We start from the raw sequence: 12,403 nt of genomic DNA, 5'->3' as shown, positions 1-12,403 counted from the left end.
GCCGCGTCGCGCTCACGCTGGTCCATGCTTCCGAGCGCTGACCCCACCTCTAAGTGTCAGCCCGACTCGCAGCCCGGCTCCTCACGTTCTGGGCACGCGCAGTTGCGGGCCAGGGGCGGGGCCAGCTGGAGCAGGAAGCGTAGGGAGCCGCCTGAGCCCCGCCCCCGGCTGCTCTGGGCTCCATGATTGCTCTGTGCTCACGTCACTCTGGGAAACGTCGGTTTCTCATTCGGTTAGCTGTGGCGCGGCTCCGCCCCACGGCGGAGTAAGGGGTGGGCTGTAGGGCCAGATCGCCGCGCGAGGGTGGTGGGCATCGAGGTCCCAGCAGCGGACGAGGGAGGTGCCGCCGCCGCCCAGGATGGGCTGGGAATGAAGCGATGTAGCCTTTTAAGTAAGTGTCCTCGCGGTGGCCTCCTCCAGCGCCTCCCCTCCCGCAGGATGGCTGCGCCTCTGGGCGCGGCGGCCGGGCGGGGCCCGGAGAGTGAGGGGGGAGGGGCTCCCTGCTCTCCGCAGTCCGCTCCCGGGTCCGCCAGGTGGCCCCGCGCCGCCCTAGTCCCCGCGTCCTCAGGTGGGTGCCCGGTCCGCAGCCGGCGCTCCCTGCCCACTCCGCCCCTCGGGTCTGGAGGAGAGGAAGCGGTCGGCGCGGAGAATGCGCCCTCCGAGCCCCGCTGCGTCGACACCGGCGGGTGGGGCCGGGGTCCCGGGTCTGGGGGTTCGGACTTGGCGGGGCGCGGGGCGCCCCGCGCGGTTTCCCGGCGGCCTAGGGGCTGCTGGAGGGGAGGCGGCGGGTGGGGGTCCGAGCCGCGCGCGCAGCGGTTGTGGTTTCCGGGGGGTGATGAGGGCGCGGAGCGGGGAATCCCTGGCTGCCGGCCTCTCGCGGGGCGGGGTCTCTGCGTCCCCACAGGTAAAGATTGTTAAAGGAAAACTCTTAAGCACCGACAGATGTTCCGGATTCTGAGTTTGTTCCGTCTTTTGGTTGAAAATGGACTGCCCAGGAGCGCACGAGCCACGCGGTGCCCCCTTGGCTGCCCCACGAGGTGCAGGGGACGTGGGCACTCGCGGCCTGTGCTGGGCTAGGGAGCAAGGGACGGGTCTTCGCAGAGGATTTAGAGCATGCAGGGCACGAGGGCTGCTGGCAGCGCTGGAGGGACTGTGAGGCTACAGAGAGCTCAGATTTTACAAGTTGATGGGTTTCATGGATAGAGGCCCCTATTTTGATTTAAAAATGCACTCTTCCCACTGGCCGAAGAGTAGAGCAGTGGATATTTTTTTTCTTTTCTTTCTTTTCGTCTTTTTTTCTTTTTGAGACAGGGTCTGGCTCTGTTGGCCAGTCTGGAGTGCAGTGATGCCATCATAGCTCATTGCAGCCTCAAACTCCTGGACTCAAGCAATCCTTTCACCTCAGCCTCTGTAGTAGCTGGGACTACAGGCGCATGCCACTATGCACGGCTAATTTTTACATTTTTTTTTTGTAGAGATGGAGTCTAGCAGATTGCCTAGGCTGGTCTTGAACTCCTGGACTCAAGCCATGCTCTTGTCTTGGCCTCCCAAGGTGTTGGGGTTACAGGCACTAGCCACCACGTTTTGCTTAGCAGTAGCTATTATCGTTTCGAGATCAGCCTGGCATGAGGTCTGGTGTTGAGGTGGCCTGAGGGTCCGGTGCACTGAGCCCCGGGGCTTGCTGTCACCCAGGGGTCCATCCTTTAACTGGGTGAGCAGTAGACTGGGTGTTTGCTGCCAGGGCTTGGGTACTCCTGGCCTTGACCGTTGTGTGGAAGGGGGGTTCCCAGCCACCCACACGCTACATAGGATCGTTCCCAGGGGAGCAGTAGTTTTCAGGACAATGGGTGGAAAGAGGGAAAAATCCTGTTTCCCTTCTGGGGGAGCTTTGCAGACAGCAGAGGGTGAGGAAGCTGCAAAGGTGGCCAGAGGCCAAATGTGCCAGGTCCTGAGCACCTAGCAGAGAAGTTGAGGGCTCACCTGGTGGGGAGTGGAGGGGAAGCCTTTGAGGAATCCTGCAGAGCTCTGCTTTGGAAAGATCACTTTGTTGTGTTGCTGGTGGACGGGTGTGAGTGAAATCCAGGGAGCAGATCCAGGAGGCACAGCCCATAGGCCTTGGAAGGAGGGGATGCAGGATGGGAGCAGGAGCAGAGACCTCTCCTGACCAGCCATAGGGACAGGAATGCACCTGGGGCTCTGACGTTGGATAGGCTTACATTCCCAACTTACACCCAGCCTTGCCTGGTGACTTGAAATAATCTTGGCCGGCAGCTTCCCTGGGAGGGCAGGCAGAGGTGTCTGCGGAGGGCCGGGGGTTAGGGTCTACATTGTGCCTCTTTGTGACTGTTAGACTGTGTCTCCCTCACCAAGGCAGCTGCTGGGTCTTAGTGATGTTTCTGTGTCCCGGTTAGGGTTTCTGTGGCATCTGCCCTGCTGGGGCTCTTCCTGTCTGTCATTTGCCAGCATTAGGCTGGTGTCCAATGACTCCATCCTCTCACAGAGGAGTGGAGGAATGTGACCACGTCATGATCGGTACCAATCCTAGAAAGGATTCAGTCCAGAAGGATCCAGACTTGATTGGTCCTGAGGTTGATTCTCCATCTGAGGAACACTGAGAAGTGGCCCTAGAGCTCCTGCCCATCTGCCCAAGATACTGGTGGAGGGTGCATGGTGGTTCTTCTCCCTGTGGTCCGGGAACAGGGTGATGCAGTGGCGTTCGGAGGGGCTGTTGCGCTCTTGCAGACTTTCCTGCTGCCTGCATGGTCTCGCCCTGGTTCCGGTCCTGGCTTCTCTAACCCTGCGCATTCCAGCTGTCACGGTGTTGGGCTGGCACTGAGCATCCTGATTGTTTTGGGCTTTTTGCCTTTGCACTTGCTGGGCTATGACCTGGGGCTAGCCCCTCACCTACCCTGGATATGGACAGTGGAGTTGCAGCTCTTGTGAGAGATGACCTCTCCCTGGGAGCTGGGGCTTCCTCTTAATGCCCCACTATCATTTTGTTCGAGTGGGTGAGCAGTTACTCCATCTCTGCAGGGAACTAGACGCAGGGCTGGGTGCTTTAATGAGAAGCTTTGAGAAGAATATGGACAGGATCTCTAAATGTTATAGGTCAGGAGGACACAAGTGACTGTAACAGCATATATTACATCACCACATTGCTTCCATTGGTATGAAAAATAGATGAATAGAAAGTTTTCGTTTTTCACCTTTTCCTTCTGAATCATAAATTAGACCAAATGGAGAATACTGCTCATCTGTTGGGAAGTGTTCCTGGTCAGAGTGTTTGGTCAGAGCCCCGGAAGGGCGGGAACAGCCATCGCAGTGAGATTTCAGCAGGGAGTGCATCTCTAAGGAGGCTGAATTCCCCATGCTGAATTCTGCTGAGCTGGGCTGCATGCTGTCACCAGACGGGTTCTTGACCACCCAGACTTATCTGGGCTAGCAGGACGGTTGAAGACCACAAAACCACGAGTGTGCATACTGCTGCCTGAAATACTAGTTTGAGGCCTCACATGGCTCTCCTGTTCATAGAATAACTGCAGATAACTCACATTTAGGGGTATTTGGTATCTCCAGCTAACTCAACTGGATTTTCTGCACATTTTCCCATCATTTGAGCCCAGGCAGGGATGGAATTTTTTAAAAGAAGTTTTATAAGAAGATTCACTTATCTTTCCAGTTTTACAAGAAAAAGCCAACTTTCTTTGCATGTTATTTTAAAATGGCAAGCTAATTCTTTTTTTGTTTTGTTTTGTTTTTGAGACAAGGTCTCACTCTGTTGCCCAGGCTGGAGTGCAGTGGCCCGCTCTCGGCTCACTGCAACCTCCACCTCCCAGGTTCAAGAGATTCTCGTGCCTCAGCCTCCCAAGTAGCTGGGATTATAGGCGTGCACCACCACAACCAGCTAATTGCATTTTTAGTGGAGACAGGGTTTTACCATGTTGGCCAGGCTGGTCTCAAACTCCTGACCTCAAGTGATCCACCCGCCTCGGCCTCCCAAAATGCTGGGATTACAGGCGTGAGCCACTGTGCCCAGCCAGCAAACTAATTATTGCAGGTAAACTTGACAGGGTATAAAACTGTTTTTTTAAGCATTTACCCTAATGTAAGAATTCAACTCTGGCATTAAGCACCAGATCGTATGAGATTATTACTTTTTTTTTTTTTTTTTTTTTTTTTGAGATGGAGTCTCGCTCTGTTGCCCAGGCTGGAGTGCAGTGGCGCAATCTCGGCTCACTGCAAGCTCCGCCTCCTGGGTTCACGCCATTCTCCTGCCTCAGCCTCTCCGAGTAGCTGGGACTACAGGCGCCCGCCACCACGCCCGGCTAATTTTTTGTATTTTTAGTAGAGACGGAGTTTCACCGTGGTCTTGATCTCCTGACCTCGTGATCCGCCCGCCTCGGCCTCCCAAAGTGCTGGGATTACAAGCGTGAGCCGCCGCACCCGGCCTCTTTTTTTTGTTTTGTTTTTTTTTTTGAGACAGGGTCTTGCTCTGTCGCCTAGGCTAGAGTGCAATGGTGCAGTCATAACTCATTGCAGCCTTGACTTCTTGGGCTCACGTGATCCTCCGGCCTCAGCCTCCCCTGGCTGGGTGTGTGCCACCATACCCATAGATAATTTTTTGATTTTCCTGTAGAGACAGGGTCTCACTTTGTTGCTCAGACTGGTCTTGAACTCTTGGGCTCAATCATCTGTCAGCCTCCGCCTCCCAAAGTGCTGAGATTACAGATGTAAGCCACTGCACCTGGCATAGTACAGATTTTTTTTTTTTTGTCTTTTTTTGAAATGGAGTCTCACTCTGTCACACAGACTGGAGTGCAATGGTGTGATCTTGGCTCACTGCAACCTCCGACTCCCAGGTTCAAGTGATTCTTCTGCCTCAGCCTTCTTAGTAGCTGGGATTATAGGCGCCCATGCCTGGCTAATTTTTGTATTTTTAGTAGAGACAGGGTTTCACCATGTTGGCCAGGCTGGTCTCGAACTCCATCTCAAGTGATCAGCCCGCCTCGGCCTTCCAAAGTGCTGGGATTACAGGTGTTAGCCAGTGCGCCCGGCCCTTTTTTTAATTTTTAATTTTTTATTGAGACAGAGTCTCCCTCTGTTGTCCAGGCTGGAATGCAGTGTCATGATCTCGGCTCACTGCAACCTCAGCCTCCTGGGTTGAAGTGATTCTTAATGCTTCAGCTTCCTGAGTACCTGAGATTACAGGGCTTTGCCACCATGCCCGGCTAATTTTTGTATTTTTAGTAGAGACAGGGTTTTGCCATGTTGGCCAGGCTGGTCTCAAACTCCTGACCTCAGGTGATCCACCCGCCTCGGCCTCCCAAAGTGCTGGGATTACAGGCGTGAGCCACTGCACCCTTCATGTTACTTATTTTTAACACTAGGACAGAAAGGTTGTGAAGAGTGTTGGACAGAGGTCCTTTTTCTTCTTTTTTTTTCATGTGACGGCATGGATGAAAGGACAGAGCTCTTTGAATCCCTACTCCTGGACAGAGGGTTCAGTCTTTGGTGACCAAGAAGACTGAGGTCCAAGATAAAGCAGATGACTTGGGGCTAGATAAGAGCAGGCCCTGTCCGCGCAGCAGTGCTTGTTAAGGGCATGGTGTGTTTACACAGTTCTTGCATGTGACCTGCATGTTTTGATGTGGCACTCAGTGGCCTTCCCTTCTCTTGCTGTTCTGCCCCTTTCTGGCCTCTGCTTGGAGTCTTATTACTTTCGCATCCTCTACTTCATCCCCTTCCCTGCTATTTTCTTTCATTTTCTTTCTTTTTTGTTTCGTGACGGGGTCTCAGCCTGTCACCCAGGCTGGAGTGCAGTGGCGCCATCTCGGCTCGCTGCAACCTCCACTTCTCGGGTTCAAGCAATTCTTCTGCCTCAGCCTCCAAGTAGCTGGGACTACAGGTGCCCATGTCCACACCCAGCTAATTTTTACATTTTTAGCAGAGATGGGGTTTCACCATTTTGGCCAGGATGGTCTTGAACTCCTGACCTCAGGTGATCCACTGCCTTGGCCTCCCAAAGTGTTCGGATTATAGGTGTGAGCCACCGTGCCTGACCACTGCCGTTTTCTTCTGTCTCTGGTCCTTACCTCCTTACCTCCCAGCTCTGTTTTTAGTTCGTCCGTGGAAGCCCGTCCTTGTCTCATCTTGGGGGGTGGAAGTATTGGTGTTCCTCCAGCATCTTTTCTGAAGCAGAAGGAGCGTCTTTTCCCAGCTTGAGTCTGACCATATTGCATCCTGTTTCTCACATGGCTTTCATCCAGAGCATCTTTACTTTTGCAGTGTGCCACATAGAACCAACTATGTCAGGAACTAGAAAGAGTTTTGTTTTCTTGTGACTCTGTCCCAGCAAAATTGCATTATCTCATTGTGGTGGAGACTCATAAAAGGATTATCTGGGCTCCAGTAATAAGTGAATTTAACGATTCAAATAGCTGAGTTGTTGCAGAGGCACCCCTGGGGCCCAGGCAGGGATTATATGTGACCATTTTTATGCTAGTCTCTTCTCCCTAGGAGGACTGGCCAGGAGCTCACAGGCCTTTTTCAAGCACCCAGGGCACCTGCAGCCAAGACAGTTCTGGCTGGACCTGGGGAATTAGATGAGGGGCCTGTGTGGCTGTCTGTCTTGTGGACTTTTCTATCGGTTGAAATAAAGTATGACTGTTAGGCTGGGCATGGTTGCTCACGCTTGTAATCCCAGCGCTGTGAGAGGCTGAGGCGGGAGGATTACTTGAGGCCAGGAGTTTGGGAACAGCCTGGGCCACATAGCGAGACGACATCTCTACTAAATGAATGAATGAATAAATGGCTCTTATTTAGCCTTGAGTCAGCCAGCTGAATCTCAGTTTCTTCATCTGTGACACAGGCTAGTGATTCCTACTTGCCTAGAGTTATTGTGAGCATTAAAATAGGATGAGGGCTGGGTGCGGTGGCTCACACTTATAATCCCAGCACTTTGGGGGAGCTGAGGCAGGAGGATCACTTGGGCAACATAGCGAGACCCCATCTGTACTGAAAATAAAAAAATTAGCTGGGCACGGTGGCTCATGCCTGTAATCTCAGCACCTTGGAGTCCGAAACAGGAGGATTGCCTAAGTAACTTAGTGAGACCCCATCTCTATGAAGAATTAAAAAAAAAAAAATTAGCTAGGCGTGGTGGCTCATGCCTGTGGTGCCAACTGCTTGGGAGGCTGAGGCAGGAGGATCACTTCAGCCCAGGAGGTCAAGGCTGTAGTGAGCTGTGATTGTACCAGTGTACTCCAGCATGAGTAATAGAGCAAGACCCATCTGGAAAAAAAAAAAAAAAAAGGATGAAGACTGGGTACAGTGGCTCGTGCCTTGTAATCCCAGCACATTGGGAGGCCAGGGCAGGAGAGTCACTTGAGGTCAGGAGTTTGAGACCAGCCTGGGCAACATAGTGAGACCCTGTTTCTACCAAAAACAAAACAAAACAAAAAACTTAGGCTAGGCCAGGTGGCTCATGCCTGTAATTGTGGCACTTTAGGAGGCTAAGGTGGGAGGATTACTTGAGGCCAGGAGTTTGAGGGTTCAGTGAGCTATGACTGTGTCACTCTACTCCAGCCTGGTCAATAGAGTGAGACCCCCAGCTCATAAATAAATGAAGGTAAGTAAGTAAAGATGAGGATGTATGGAAGTTATCACAGTGCCTGGGACAAAGACTCTCCCAGATCGTGGCTATTTTTACCATTAGTCCCAAGGAATAGAATTCATCATGCAGTTATGTATGCATAGTGTTTTCCCAAGGAGGCATTCTGGATCCCTGTTACATAGTGAGAGAGTAGCTCCTATTGCATATTTCATTCATTTAATTGTATCAAGGATAAATTCACTTTACGCTCTTTTAGTAGTTGCTGATTTTCTCATTTTAATGAAGAGAGAAGGCCCCAGGCTCAAGCTTAGCATCTAATGAGGTTTTTTTTTTTTTTTTTTTTTTTTGAGACAGAGTTTCACTCTTGTCGCCCAGGTTGGAGTGCAATGGCATGATCTCGGCTTACAGCAACCTCCACCTCCTGGATTCAAGCAATTCTCCTGCTTCAGCCTCCTGAGTAGCTGAGATTACAAGTGTGTGCCACCACGCCTGGCTAATTTTTGTATTTTTAATAGAGATGGGGTTTCACCACGTTGGCCAGGCTGGATCCGCTCACCTTGGCCTCCCAAAGTGCTGGGATTATGAGGTTTTAAATAACAGTAATTACCTTTATAATTTTTAACTTTAAGATGATCTTCTCTTCGTTGGAAGTGATACTGTTTTTCTATTTAAAGTAGTAATAAGATTTCTTTTTAAAATAAATTTTAGACCAAGGATGGTGGCATATGCCTGTTGAGCCAGGAGTTCAAGACCACCCTGGGCAACACAGCGAGACTCCATTTCTACAGAAGTAAACAAAAATAAAACAGAAAAGAAAATATTTTTATAAAGACAATAAGTTATTGAAGGAAAATGTCAAACACTAGCAAGAGAGCCATTATGTGTCATTGTTGGGAAAAATTGTGCTCACATTGTGGGCAGCTTGTTCACTGCCCAGCAGCAGGGGCTGTGCAGCATGTGGCCTAGGAGCTGCTCACTAGCCTGGTGCCCTTGCACAGGGCTGCGTCCCCTGGGAAGTCGGGTGCCTGTTTCTAATTCTCACAAAGGTCCCATGTGAGCTTGCAGTAACTGGTGCTACGTTGATATGCAGTACTGCATGTCACAGATAGTGAAGGTGGCATGTAAATGACCCTCATAAGAATCCTGCAGACAGGTATTACCATTCTCTGTGGCGCAGGCCCAGATGGAGGCTCAGAGAAGTGGGATGACATGGTTAGAAATCTGATCTCCTGGCCGGGCGCAGTGGCTCACACCTGTAATCCTAGCACTTTGGGAGGCCGAGGTGGGTGGATCACTTGAGGTCAGGGGTTTGAGACCAACATGGCCATCATGGTGAAACCCTGTCTCTACTAAAAATAAAAAAATTAGCCAGGAGTAGTAGTGCACACCTGTAATCCCAGCTACAAGGGAGGCTGAGGCAGCAGGAGAATTGCTTGATCACAGGGGTGGAGGTTGCAGTGAGCCAAGATTGTACCACTGCACTCCAGCCTAGGCAACAGAGTGAGACTCTGTCTCAAAAAAAAAAAAAAAGAAATCTGATTTCCTTTTCTGTGCCCATTTTGTAGGCACCCCCTCTGAGAGCTCATTGGCTCAGAGGAGCAGACCAGGGACGATGAGGAGCAGCTGTAGAATGTTTCAAGAAACACGCAAAGCACTGGTTCACATTAGTTAGCAGCATGGAGCAGTCTGCAGACAGCAACATCCTTCAAACAGCTTATTTCTAAAGTGAGTTGAACACTGACCTGTAATCTTCTTTTGGCTGTTCACAGACCTTTCAGTCATGAATCATGGAAGGGTCTACTCTGGCTTCAGAAGTCCTAGTTCTGATGGTAGTGGTAGGTGTGTTCCATACTGATTCTTATTTTATCTGTACAGCGTGACTCTGATGTAAGTCCATTTGGATTTTGCTTTTAGAACCTTACCTATAATAAGCAATCTAATTTTAGTAACCCCTTTCACAACAGTAGCAAAGTCTATACAGAATATATAAATAGTCTAATAAAAGTCGTATATGATCCTTATGGAAAAGTTGGAGGACATCAAAGAAGACATTCATGGAAAGATATACCATATATGTGGATGATAAAATTCATAATTATAGGGCTGAGTGTGGTGGCTCACGCCTGTAATCCCAACACTTTGGGAGGCCGAGGCAGGAAGATCACTTGAAGCCAGGAGTTCAAGACCAGCCTGGCCAACATGGTGAAGCCACGTCTCTACCAAAAAATACACACAAAAAGTTAGCTGGTGTTGTGGCATGCGTCTGTAGTCCGAGCTACTTGGGAGGCCGAGGCATGAGAATTGCTTGAACCTGGGAAGCAGAGGTTGCAGTGAGCCAAGATTGTGCCACTGTACTCCAGCCTGGGTAGCAGAGCAAGACCTCTGTCTTGGGAAAAAAAAAAACAAAACTGCAGGCTGGGCGTGGTGGCTCATGCCTGTAATCCCAGCACTTTGCGAGGCCGAGGCAGGAGGATCACCTAAGGTCAGTAGTTCAAGAGCAGCCTGGCCAACATGGTGAAACCTCGTCTCTACTAAAAATACAAAAATTAGGCTGGGCGCGGTGGCTGACACCTGTAATCCCAGCACTTTGGGAGGCCGAGGTGGGCGGATCACAAGGTCAGGAGATCGAGACCATCCTGGCTAACACAGCGAAACCCCGTCTCTACTAAAAATACAAAAAATTAGCCGGGCGTGGTGGCGGGCGCCTGTAGTCCCAGCTACTTGGGAGGCTGAGGCAGGAGAATGGCGTGAACCCTGGAGGTGGAGTTTGCTGTGAGCCGAGATGCCACTGCACTCCAGCCTGGGTGACAGAGCAAGACTATCTCAAAAAAAAAAAAAAAATTAGCCTGGCGTGGTGGCGGGTGCCTGTAATCCCAGCTACTTGGGAGGCTGAGGCAGGAGAATTGCTTGAACCCGGGAGGCAAAGGTTGCAGTGAGCTGAGATCATGCCACTGCACTTTAGTGTGGGTGAGAGAGCGAGACTGTCTCAAAAAAAAAAAAAAAATTCATGAATTTAGTGCAGGTCCAATAAAAATCCTAATAGGATTTTTCATGTAATTGACAAGCTGATTCTGATTCATTTGATATTGTAAAGGACAAGGAATAACCTTTGGAGAACAAGTGGGAGGGAAGCCTTTCTCTGTGAGTTAGTAAGGCTTATTATGAGGCTGTAGTCATGTAAAATAAATGTTCGTATGTGGTCTCTCCCTGCCCTGTCCAGTGTAATAGCTGCTAGTGGCTATTGAGCACATGAAATGTGGCTAGTATGAATTGAGAAGTGCTGTAAATGTAAAATGCACACTAGATTTAAAAGACTTAGGAATAAAAAAAATGTAAAATATATCATTAATAATAGTTTTTTGTTTTGTTTTGTTTTTGTTTTTGTTTTTTTGAGACAGAGTCTCTGTCGCCCAGGCTGCTGTGCCGTGGTGCGATCTTAGCTCACTGGAGTCTCTGCCTCCTGGGGGCAAGTGATTCTCCTACCTCAGCCTCCTGAGTAGCCTGGCTAATTTTTGTATTTTGTAAAGATGGGGTTTCACCATGTTGCCCAGGCTGGTCTCGAACTCGTGGACTCAAGCAGTCCACCTGCTTTGACCTTCCAAAGTGGTGGGATTACAGGCATGAGCCACTGTGCCCGGCCATCATGAAGAACTTTTTATTATTATTATTATTTGGGGATGGAGTCTTGCTCTGTTGCCCAGGCTGGAGTGCAATGGCACAATCTCGGCTCACTGCAACCACTGCCTCCTGGGTTCAAGAAATTCTCCTGCCTCAGCCTCCCAAGTAGGTGGGATTACGGTCACCCGCCATCATACGTGGCTAATTTTTGTATTTTTATAGAGACAGGGTTTCATGATGTTGGCCAGGGTCTTGAACTCCTGACCTCAGGTGATCCACTCACCTCAGCCTCCCAGAGTGCTGGGATTACAGGTGTGAGCCACTGTGCCCAGCCAATAACTTTTAAATAATGATCAAGTCAAGTGCGGTGACATATACCTGTGGTCCCAACTACTTGGGAGGCTGAAATGGGAGGATTGCTTGAGGCTGGGAGTTCAGGGCTGTGGTGAGCTGAGATCGTGCCTGTGAATAGCCACTGCACTCTGTTCTGGGCAACATTGCAAGACCCCGTCTCTAAAAAACAAAATAAATAATGGTCACATGTTGAAAATATCATATTTTGGATATATTAAGATAAAATATATTATTAAAATTAATTGCACCATATTTCTTTTTTAATGTGCTACTAGAAAATTTAAAATGACATTGTGTATTTCTATGTAATATATACATAATTGTATTTTTCACAAGTGACAGTGAGACCCTTGAAACAGAGTAGAGCCTGGAAACAGGCTAAACATATATGGGATCTTGGAGTGTGACAACCGTAGCATTATCAACCAGTGTGAAATGGATAGAATATTAAAAAAATGATGATAGGACAATTGGCTTACTATATGGAGAAATATAATTAGACACTCGATTTATAGCATGTACAAAAATCCAGATGGATTGAAGACCTAAAAATAGAAAACTTTAATCTTTTTAGAAATCATAAGGACTATCTTTATGGCTTTGAAATTGGAAAGGACGTGGTTTCAGGTAGCCTTTGCTGTGTAACAAACCCGCCCAAAATGTAGTGACTTCAAACTGCCACAATTTATTACTTCCTACGTTGTGTGAGTTGGGTGGGTGGTTCCTCTGCTGGTCTCAGCTGGGCTCCCTCAAGGGGTTGTATTCTGCTGGTGGGTTGGCTGTGCTCGCTGGGCCACCTAGGCCTCGCTCTTCCCCCAT

General features: G+C 49.5%; 1 protein-coding gene across 4 annotated transcripts in view; it reads left to right on the top strand.

The window, feature by feature from the left end:
• The first annotated feature begins 204 nt into the window (after positions 1-204).
• Positions 205-12,403, top strand: part of ANKRD27 (ankyrin repeat domain 27) — a 79,510-nt gene continuing 67,311 nt past the window's right edge. For 2 of the 4 annotated variants that reach the window (XM_055237099.2, XM_055237096.2), the window contains exon 1: positions 205-391. The gene's annotated coding sequence lies outside the window, so the exon portion shown is untranslated. Of the gene's footprint in view, positions 392-9,177; positions 9,338-12,403 lie in introns of all 4 variants that reach the window. The other 2 variants (XM_063614051.1, XM_063614052.1) reach the window with 2 other exon arrangements.

Source organism: Symphalangus syndactylus, chromosome 13, assembly GCF_028878055.3.
Source record: "Symphalangus syndactylus isolate Jambi chromosome 13, NHGRI_mSymSyn1-v2.1_pri, whole genome shotgun sequence".
Taxonomy (NCBI): Eukaryota; Metazoa; Chordata; class Mammalia; order Primates; family Hylobatidae; genus Symphalangus; species Symphalangus syndactylus.
This window is presented reverse-complemented; position numbering and strand designations above follow the sequence as displayed.